This window comes from Macrobrachium rosenbergii, chromosome 8 (assembly GCF_040412425.1).
Source record: "Macrobrachium rosenbergii isolate ZJJX-2024 chromosome 8, ASM4041242v1, whole genome shotgun sequence".
NCBI lineage: Eukaryota > Metazoa > Arthropoda > Malacostraca > Decapoda > Palaemonidae > Macrobrachium > Macrobrachium rosenbergii.
In genome coordinates this window covers 23,732,744-23,743,001 of record NC_089748.1, presented here as the reverse complement: position 1 = coordinate 23,743,001, position 10,258 = coordinate 23,732,744, and the positions used below count along the sequence as shown (strand labels likewise).

The following is a 10,258-nucleotide window of genomic DNA, read 5'->3' as shown; positions in this document are numbered from 1 at the left end:
CTCCCAAAGCATAGCTAGCAGTTCCAAAAACCAAGCATTTCCGCCACTGCCCATACATTTCAGTAGCTCTGCAGGAATTTGATCCACACTCAGGAGCTTTGCCATTTCTCATTCTCTTAAGTGCCTCTTCTAGCTCCCTTATTGATGGGTCAGTTTCTGTACTGGCTTCGGTAGGGAACTCAAAAGTAATTTCTTCATTCAGATTACTAATGGGTGCATTCAACAAAGTCTCAAAGTAATTTTTCCCACCTAATTCTATTTCTCGTGTTTCTGTCAACATTGTTCTAACATTTGGGTGTTTTGTTGCATACGTAGTGGGGTGAGATCCCTTTCTTTAGTTCTTGGCATTTTTGTATATAAGTTTTCTGGTGTCTTGCAGATAATTTTCTAAATCCTTTCCAATTTTTATCCAACTTTCCATTTTTTAAGTTGCCTTCACCCTCTCCAGCTCTCTGCTAGCCTCCTTGTAGATATTATGGTCCTCAGCCATCCTAGTTTTCATCCATTTTCTACAGTTTCATTTTTGTCGTAACACATTCCTTCAGCTCTGGTGACGACTAAGGGTTAGTTTTCTTTTCTCACCCCATACAGTTTTTGTCTGGACTACATTCAAAGCAGCGTCTGTAATTCCTCTTTTAAAACCTTTCAACATGTCAGTTGAGTTATTCCATTCATGTAGCTATTGTCTTTTCTCTTTAATTTCCTTCTTGTGCCTCTCTTTAGGTCTGGATGATTTTGGTTTTCTGAGATAAATCTTCCTTTAGGTTGAGCTTTGTTTAATTTAGGTTTATGGAGTTTTAGTTTTACTAATAACAATCTGTGATCTGAGTCGAGTGATACACATGGGACTCTCTTCACATCTTTAAACAGGTTCTTGTTATTTGTGGGAGGTAAGTCAATAATGGACATTTCAGTGTAAGCCCTCATTATATAATTCCATCTATACCATGTCCATTTTTTACTTTAAATGTGTTTGTAAAAGGAATTCATTATAGCCATCTGGTTCTGGAGGCAAAAAGTTATGATATCTTCTCCCCCTCTGTTTCTTTCTCCAATACTGAAACCCTTTAATATGTTTTCTATGCTAGTTCTATCTTGTCCCACATGCCTATTTAGATCTCCTGTAATGATGTTGTTTTCTGCATAAGGTACAGATTCTTTAACCTCTTGTAGATTCCTATAGAATTCTTCTTTTTCTACCCATGAACGTCCCTGTTGTGGTGCGTACATGTGGACAAAGCTTATTCTGCTTACAATAACACCAGCTCCATGTCGTTCTTCGATACCTCCTTTATGGAATAAGTGATAATTGTCGTGCCTCAATTTTGTACCCTCTCCTGGCACGCGTGTTTCACATAATCCAAGGTCATATATATTTCTTTCCTGCATCATAATAATTATTTCTTCCTCCGTTCCTCTGGTGGTATATATTAAGATTAATTGTCCCTATTCTTATATATATATATATATATATATATATATATATATATATATATATATATATATATATATATATATATATATATATATATATATATATATATATATATATTATTTAATTTGTTCTTGAATAATTTTTTCTCACTTTCCCGAAGTACCCTTTTTACCAAAAATCGTCCTGTGCTGTTTACTTAAAGTATGATTCTTGAACAAAACACCCATACTCTGCGTTACTTGAATTTCAATCCCAGTGTTGTTAATACAGTTTTAGGTGTTTTCAGGTCGCTGTTTACCTGTGGATAATTCCTTTTTGATCCAGGCTTATATTGGCTATCGTATCAAGAAAATGTGCACCTGGGAATCGAAATGTCTGGAGGTCATTTTGTCTATTAAGTACATCTAAATATGATTTTTACTATATTTGTTTTTCACAAAAACAACATTTACAACTTTGGATTTATTTGTGTTTATTCTATCACTGGCAACATATTCTGTCAGAAAAGGAAGCAACTGTCAGGAAAGGTTTATTTTTAACTACTTGTTCCCCGAGTAAACTGACTGGAAGTTTCAGGTCTCACGGATGGAATGATTAGGTAAAGTGCAGCAGGCAAGAAATGCATGATATTTTGATATATAAAAACACTTTATCTCACCGTCTTATTTTCAGTTCCATGTATTTTTTGTGTATCGGTGTAACATTTTCCAAAATTTGGTGTTACTTTAGTAATGGCGTTTATTATCATAGTTTTAATAGTAGTAATAATGGCAATTTTTATCTTTATTTTTAATAATAGTGTTAGTATTGTTGTTGTCATATGTTATTGTTGTTGCGATTTTAGGATTGTTTTAATGTTGTGTAAATACTTGTTATTTTGATGTTCATGGGTGGTCTTTTGATATATTCGAATTTTGCGACTCATACTGGTTTAGTATGAATAATATCCGATGGAATGCTGTTGCTGAGTAAAACAATTGTCAAAAAACAATTCTGGGTGAAAATTTGTTTCTGGACTAAGCATAAGTTGTGGATGAATAAAAGGAACTTATATATCAGATATAGGCAGTTCTAGTTGTTGGCTTTGGAAATTTGAGTAAAGGTTAGGCAAATTTGTAGATATAATTTGAACAGTTGTGATGATAGACGTTTTTTGTTGGTAACCATTTAGCGTGATATGTAGAATGTATCTTGAGCTAACAGGCATTGCTTCATTTGTAGCCAGTGACGCCTAACTAATCCAGTTATTCATTGGCCTACAGAATAAATCTTCACTTGGGGTAAGATGGGTGTTAGCAATGAAGATTAATACGACGTTTGAAAGATCGATCTTTCTTTTAATTATTCACATATTTTTATTATTGCAGGTGCGCGTTGTTTTAGTGCTTCATGATGCGTTTATTGTCTTGGAACCGCTTCCCAGGATAAGGTTTATACATCGGACTCACTGGGCGGAGTGTGGTAAGTGTTACATTTTATGTTATATTGATATTCTTTTTCTATGGATCTTTTTTTATTGCCAGCCTGTTGATTGAATACCTTTTACTCTTTGAGAGCTTGGGGTAGAGCCATGGTCCTTGTAATTATTGGTACACCTGATATTGCATTTCTTGCGATAAAATCCTTGGTGCAAAAATATCTTTGAAAAGTATCATTCCTATAATGCAAAATTAGAAATGATCGATTTGAGACAGATTACTTGTCCCTATATTTGCTGTTTCATAGTCTTCGAAATGATAAAATTGATCGCTCTTGATAACTGTGTTGGTCAGCTTTTGTATTCCATCACACTACGGAAGAAGTAAATTCTAATGCGCTTATATTTCGCATATTTTATCATGTCAGGAAATTGACGATCAAATTCTTGACGAGGCTGCCCTTGCTGAATTAGACTGTTATTTTTTAATAGTTTTCAACAAAGGTTTCTTTTATATTCGTAGGATTTCATCTATAGGGTTATCCTTCCTAATAGAGAGGGTTTTATTGAAAGTTTTATGTGTAAATTTGTTTATTGTTCAATACGCGCTTAAATACATGCATAGATACGTAGATGTACTCTATTACCGCAGCAGAGAGAGAGAGAGAGAGAGAGAGAGAGAGAGAGAGAGAGAGAGAGAGAGAGAGAGATGGTTTGAATAACTGTATCCAATGATGTACATTGTACGAATTGTAAGCGAACCAAGGATGAAAATGAGTTATTATAGAAGGAAAAGAAGTGTTGATGGTGGGAAGAAATGTCAAATAGAATGTTAATAATCAAAAGGACCCTAAAACACAAGAGATAAATGGAATACGCTCTTACGGGAAATGCCATACTTGCGTATCTGTGTATAGACAACGCATATATATATGAAACACACGTACCCTTTTATTCTTTATACAGAAGCAGCCGGATCTCGTGAAATAAAGAAAGCATATGAGGCTCTTAAGTTCTGTCTAGACGTCTCCGCTTTCCTTTACAAGGATCATAACCCGCGTCTGAAAAAAAGAATAAAGGCGACTTTGATAAACAGAGTTTCCCTTGCTGTGTCTCGCGTCTCCCGAAAGCACTATGGATGCAAATGGCGTCATCCTTACCTTTGTAGTTTTGTAGCATCTTGGTGTCGTAATTTTAGAATCAACATATCCTGAGACTGTCAGTTTTCCTTCCTCCTTCCACGGAGATTTTTTTGCTAAAGACAAAGGGAATGTCGGAAAAAATATTCCTCTCTCTCTCTCTCTCTCTCTCTCTCTCTCTCTCTCTCTCTCTCTCTCTCTATATATATATATATATATATATATATATATATATATATATATATATATATATATATATATATATATATATATATATATATATATATATATATATATATATATATATTTTATATATATATATATATATATATATATGTGTATGTTTTGGTGAGTGTTGTCTGAGGATTAAATTTTTGAAAGATATTTGTATGGAGAAAATTAATGTAAATTTCATATTAATTGTGTGGAGTAGCTTTTAAAGAAATTTGTAGGGCAATGATGAGGCTGAAGAATCGAAAAGCTTCTGGAGTTGAAGTTGACACGAGTAAGATGCATCAGTTTGTTGGCGGTAGTGGGCTACATGGCTGATCTAAGATGCTAGGGTTTATATGGTTTCTGGATAGATATAGGATTATCTTGTGATTAGGAGTCGGAAAATTATGTTTGTTATATGGCTATATAACATAACCTTGTAAAGAAATGTGTGGAAAGAATGATTATCCCTCTGTAAACCAATACGTTTATATTTAATATATATATATATATATATATATATATATATATATATATATATATATATATATATATATATATATATATATATATATATATATATTATATACATATGTTATATTTATAAATATATGCAGTATATATATATATATATATATATATATATATATATATATATATATATATATATACATACATATACATACATACATACATTATTTATATAAATACATACATACACATGCATATACATGCATATTTAGCGGTCATATTTTCAGTGGTTATATACAGCATAAAATTTCCAAGTTGTTGTTGTGTCATGTCCGTGAAGTACCTTTTCTGTAATCACAATGCGTAGTTCCTAGAACTTTAATAAACGAAATTATTTATTACGTTCCCTTACTATTGGTTTAAAGACACCGTTGATTATAAAACTATGTAGTAAGTTCAGGGATATAGCATAATCGGTTACGATACCAAGTTATTTTTATATGATTTTACTAAAAGGGGTTAATAATAATAATTATGTGAAATCTTGATAATGATATTAATGTATCATTGCCATCATAGTTATCTGGTATAAATGAAACATAAAGAAAAGTTGAACAGAGTACCATCATTATCTCATTGTTAATTCATAATGATTATGGAATTTGAATTATTAGTCTTATAGACAGCCAGGCTTAGCAAGTACAATTGGGTTAATCCCCTGCAAATCCTTAAATCCAGTCTTTAGCACGTTTTAGCCTTTCATATTTCGTAACGAAACTGCCATAAAGGAATCTACGTCATGTTTCGCTCCGTCGGTTGGTAGCCTTGCTCAACCAAACTTTTCTACTAGGAATAAAAGAACTGCTTAATCCTGAAGCAAACTAAATTTCTTCTATACGAGACTTGAGATATAACGTTTTCTTTCACAAAAATACATTTCCTACTAAAATGAAAAGCGTTAAAGCAAAATGGGAGATTTAAAACCGCATGCATCCGTATTCGTCAGAACCAGTGTAGGGCTCCTGCACAAGAAAAAGTCAGTTTTCCTCATGCTACATTACACATGTATACTGCCAGCGCCTCTGGGTATTATAGCCTCGTCCCTGCTTAAACATCCGAATTTTGCAGCCATTTAACTGTTTTATCCCCTTCTGCTCTCTCAACTGGTCAGTCCAGGTAAACATAATCTGCTCCATCTTTCTGTTGTCACACACCTTTGACATTACAAGCAAATTGACTGATAGTAATAGAAGTTCCACGTTTTGTCAGATGGCATGAAGTCGGTATTTATTTGAACTTTTATTATATTTTTTACAAATATTTTTTTTTATTCACGCTCTTTAACCAAAATGAATGTGAAACCTACACCACTCCCGTATTATGTGTTGATACTTCAATTAGCTTTAGACTTTAGTTTTTCTCAAATGAGTCATGAATGTATTTTTTTTATAATGCTAATGATAATGCTGGTAGTGAAAGCTATAACTGATCTCCAGTTAGATATTTTGAGGCTAATCAATTTAATGAGAAATAAAGTATGATCACTAACATATGTTGCATTCTCTCTCTCTCTCTCTCTCTCTCTCTCTCTCTACCTCATATATATATATATATATATATATATATATATATATATATATATATATATATATATATATATATATATATATATATATATATATATATATATATATATATATATATATATATATATATATATATATATAATTATATTCGACCATAGAATCTGTAATTTAGGTAGTTATTTCAGCGCGCAGCAAAAGAATGCGTGCAAATGTTGTGTGTCTTTTCAATGGTGTAATTGGATTCATCGGCGGGTGAAACAAATGGCAGTATGAACAGACTAGTTTGTGGCTGAGTCGTTAATCTCGTGATCGAAGCGTCAGGAGAGTTTCCAGTACATGAGTCTGTTGTGAAACATGGCATTTATTAAGGGAGTGTTAGCAGGGCGGAATGTGCTCATTTTCCTGGATAGTGGCGTTTATAAACTCAGTACTGGATCGGCTGTTGAGGTTTTTCCAGGCCGCGAATGTGTCGTGAAACGTGTGGTTCGGGAGAGTGGGTTGTACAAAAGTACAAGGTTTAGTCTACCAATTTTAATTTCGGCCGCATTATTCAAATAAGTTTTTATATTTCACACGTCGCATATTTACTGTGAAGACAGTCTAATTTGGTAGGTTGTGTGTTAAGACCCTTTACGAACCCATTAACTCTTGTGAATGATTCCCTGATCATTCCCTGAGGAAATTTTAATGTTCTGGCATCTTAAGAAAAAGACTGATGAAATAAAGACATAATGTATTTTTATATGAAGTAAATAATGGTCCACAGTATTTTATTAATGCATTCCTGTGTAGTCTGTAACTTTGGACATTGGTAAGCAATATATCCACTCTTCCACGCACCTTTTCATATTTATTTTCAGTTCCATATAATAGATGAATAATAGATGAAAATATTTCTGGGTTTCTTGGGAGTTTTCTTAAGTCTGTTTGACCAGTCATTTCCTTTTTTGATGATTTTTAGGAGCAGGGTGCGGATTCCATTAGACTCATTCTCTGTAATAAAGGGAAAAAAGTTCTTGGGCCATCAGCCAATCCATTATATTATGTAGGTAATTTAGGTGTGACTACTGAATGTGTAGAAGGGTGTAACGTGTAATGGATAAAATATACTCACAAATCAAAGATGCATCTTGTAAATGTTTGTTGGTGATCTAAATTATGTAAAATCCATTAGGGACCTCTTTCTTTCCTGACTGATGTTTGGTTGATCTATTTTTAGTGAAATTAGTGAGTTTTTTCAATGTCACTTTTAACATCTGATATAAGACCTTGTTAACTTAAAAGTCAGATAAAAGACATTATCCTACGTATGGCTTTTTTTTTCTACTTATTTTCCTCTTTAGCTGTGTTTCTCCTTCCTCTCTCCTATACGTTCCCTCCTGTTAATAGCAATATTTTCAGTCCATATGTTTTCCTTTTCATCCATTTTTTGAGGACTTAATTCTTAAAATCGGAAATCAACTTTGAAATTTGGTATTTCTCCATCCTAGGTACTAAATCTTATATATTTCCTTTATCCAAAAAAATGTTTCAAGTATTTCTCTTATTTGAAGATGATTAGTCGTTTATGTTAGTTATCGATTTCATTCGTGCGCTTTCCGCACTACGGTGTCTCTGTCTTTTATAAGTAAGAACTTTTTCAATCACTTCCTTTTATTTAGGCAAGTCCATCCTCCCCTCTTTTGGTCTTGTGACACCTACACGACACTGCTTATTATCTTTGATCCTTGGGTATATCTGACTCATAGACCTCTCGGATTTGTGACAGTTGTTTCAGCCCGCAGACAGCTACTTCAGGTTAATCCCTTCCATTACCAAAATGCGCGATCTTGTTTCTAGTACCATTTTACTTGGTTACGATAATCCCCCTTATTTTCAGAAGGTCGCCATACCTTTTTCAAAGGGGTGAAAGGTTTGATCCCCGCTAGGATTGATTATGTCTATATATTGTATTCTATATATATATATATATATATATATATATATATATATATATATATATATATATATATATATATATATTATATATATATATATATATATATATATATATATATATATATATATATATATATATATATATATAGTATATAAATATATATATGTAGATATATACATGTGTGTGTATATATATATATACATACATATATGTATATATATATAATATATATATATATATATATATATATATATATATATATATATATATATATATATATATATAAATATAAGTTGGAACCTAAGTACCACTGTACCTAGGTATAATATTTACCTGTGCAGTGTAACTGCCTCTCATACCAGCGTATTTTCCCAAGTTCCACGACTCAGCATTGACCCAATTGACAGAATTTCATTCAAATTAGCCTATCTGAGTGAATACGATAAAAATACTCAACCCACACTCACGTGTGAAAACAGAAATAAATTTCTGACTCACATCAGGATCGAAACCATGTCTATCAATTGAAAGGCAAGGCCGCTGCCGACTGAACTACATAAGTCATAAAAGATGTTGGAACCTAAGTACCAGTGTACCTAAGGCTTTACCTAGACAGGACAACTGCCACCCATACAAGCTTGTTATCCCCAACTTCCCAACCTAGCTGTCAGTAAGAGAATAGTATTCTAGTAAAGGAAGGACAAATGACCTAAAACAGGTCACGTTGATTTTATCATTGTTATGAATATATAAGAACTTGCGTATAATACCCAACTTCTGTGCGGCATTTTCTGACATTTGACGTTAGATGTTTTGTCAAAAGCAAGATGTGAGTAAAAAATAACACCAAGTTTAGTCAAAACTTCAGACTTATTGAGTAGAGTCCCATCCACTTGAAGGGGAGGATGGGGTGAAAAACCACTACGAGATCTACTGATCAATAATGTTTTCGTGCAGCTGCAGTACAGCCTCATAACCCAGTGGCGACACCATTCACTAATTCGCTCCATATCACAGTTGAAGCTTAGGGCAGCTTCATTTCTCATAAGCGGAGACTTTAGCACACCCACTAGTGTTGCATCATCGTTACACTGAAGATTCTTGTTTTCCAGGCCAACAACCATATCATTTTTATACACTAAAAATAACATCAGACCAAGTACACTAACTTGTGGAACGTCAGACACGATATGTCGGTAACATTTTTTTTTTCCCATTTCTCTCAAACCGTCAGATGCTAAAGAAAACCAAAGCCCACAGATAATAACAAGACCTGTAACAAAATATATAAACGAGCTTTATGTATTTAATAGTTTGTTTATTACATATCAATTACTTGCTATCTTCCACATCTTTCGTGCGTCTCTCATCTCAGAATAAAAATTCAAAACATTTTTTTTTATCTTACTTTTTTACTATATCTTTATTTTATCTTACTTTTTTACTATATCTTTAATGAGACCTTCCACCCACAATCTTCAGTTTTTTTGTTCTTTTTCGTTTTAACAAACCCGTTAACAAAGGAAAAATCCGGACCTCCATTCTGAATATTTTGCGCTTATTCCTCACAATATTCATTCTCTCCTTGTTACGTTTTGAACACCGCAGCCCTTCCTGAAGCTTGACTCTTTTCATGGATATTTCTTAGCGTCGCCTTTCTACCAAAACGCTGAACGCGACTTTTGAATTATGTATCAAAAACAAGATGCTTCATACTTTCGAATATACTATATATTTTGCATTCAAATGCTTTTCTTGTATTTTTTTTTTCCTTTGTATTTTATTTGGATTTTGCCTTTATAACTGTGACGTCAAAAAATGTAGAAGGAAGAAATATAGTAGTATTTCAAAAGAAATCCAAGTCACACTGATTGTCGAGATTTGTTACTGTTGAAAACTTTAAGTCCTTTCACAAATTCGTACATCTGTACTTTTTCGCTTTAAAATGAAAAGAAAAAAAAATGAACCTGTTATGAATAGAGGTTAGAGATTAGAATGATGTCATAATTGTTGTTTTTAAAAACATTATTTCACCTCAGCGGAAAGTCACCAAAAATC

At 32.8% G+C, this 10,258-nt stretch overlaps 1 long non-coding RNA gene across 1 annotated transcript in view; it reads left to right on the top strand.

The window, feature by feature from the left end:
- LOC136841228 (uncharacterized) overlaps positions 1-3,379 on the top strand; it is a 21,335-nt gene extending 17,956 nt beyond the window's left edge. The window contains exon 3 of the long non-coding RNA XR_010853836.1: positions 2,803-3,379. This is a non-coding gene — a long non-coding RNA (uncharacterized lncRNA). The remainder of the gene's footprint in view (positions 1-2,802) is intronic.
- The last annotated feature ends 6,879 nt before the right edge of the window (positions 3,380-10,258 follow it).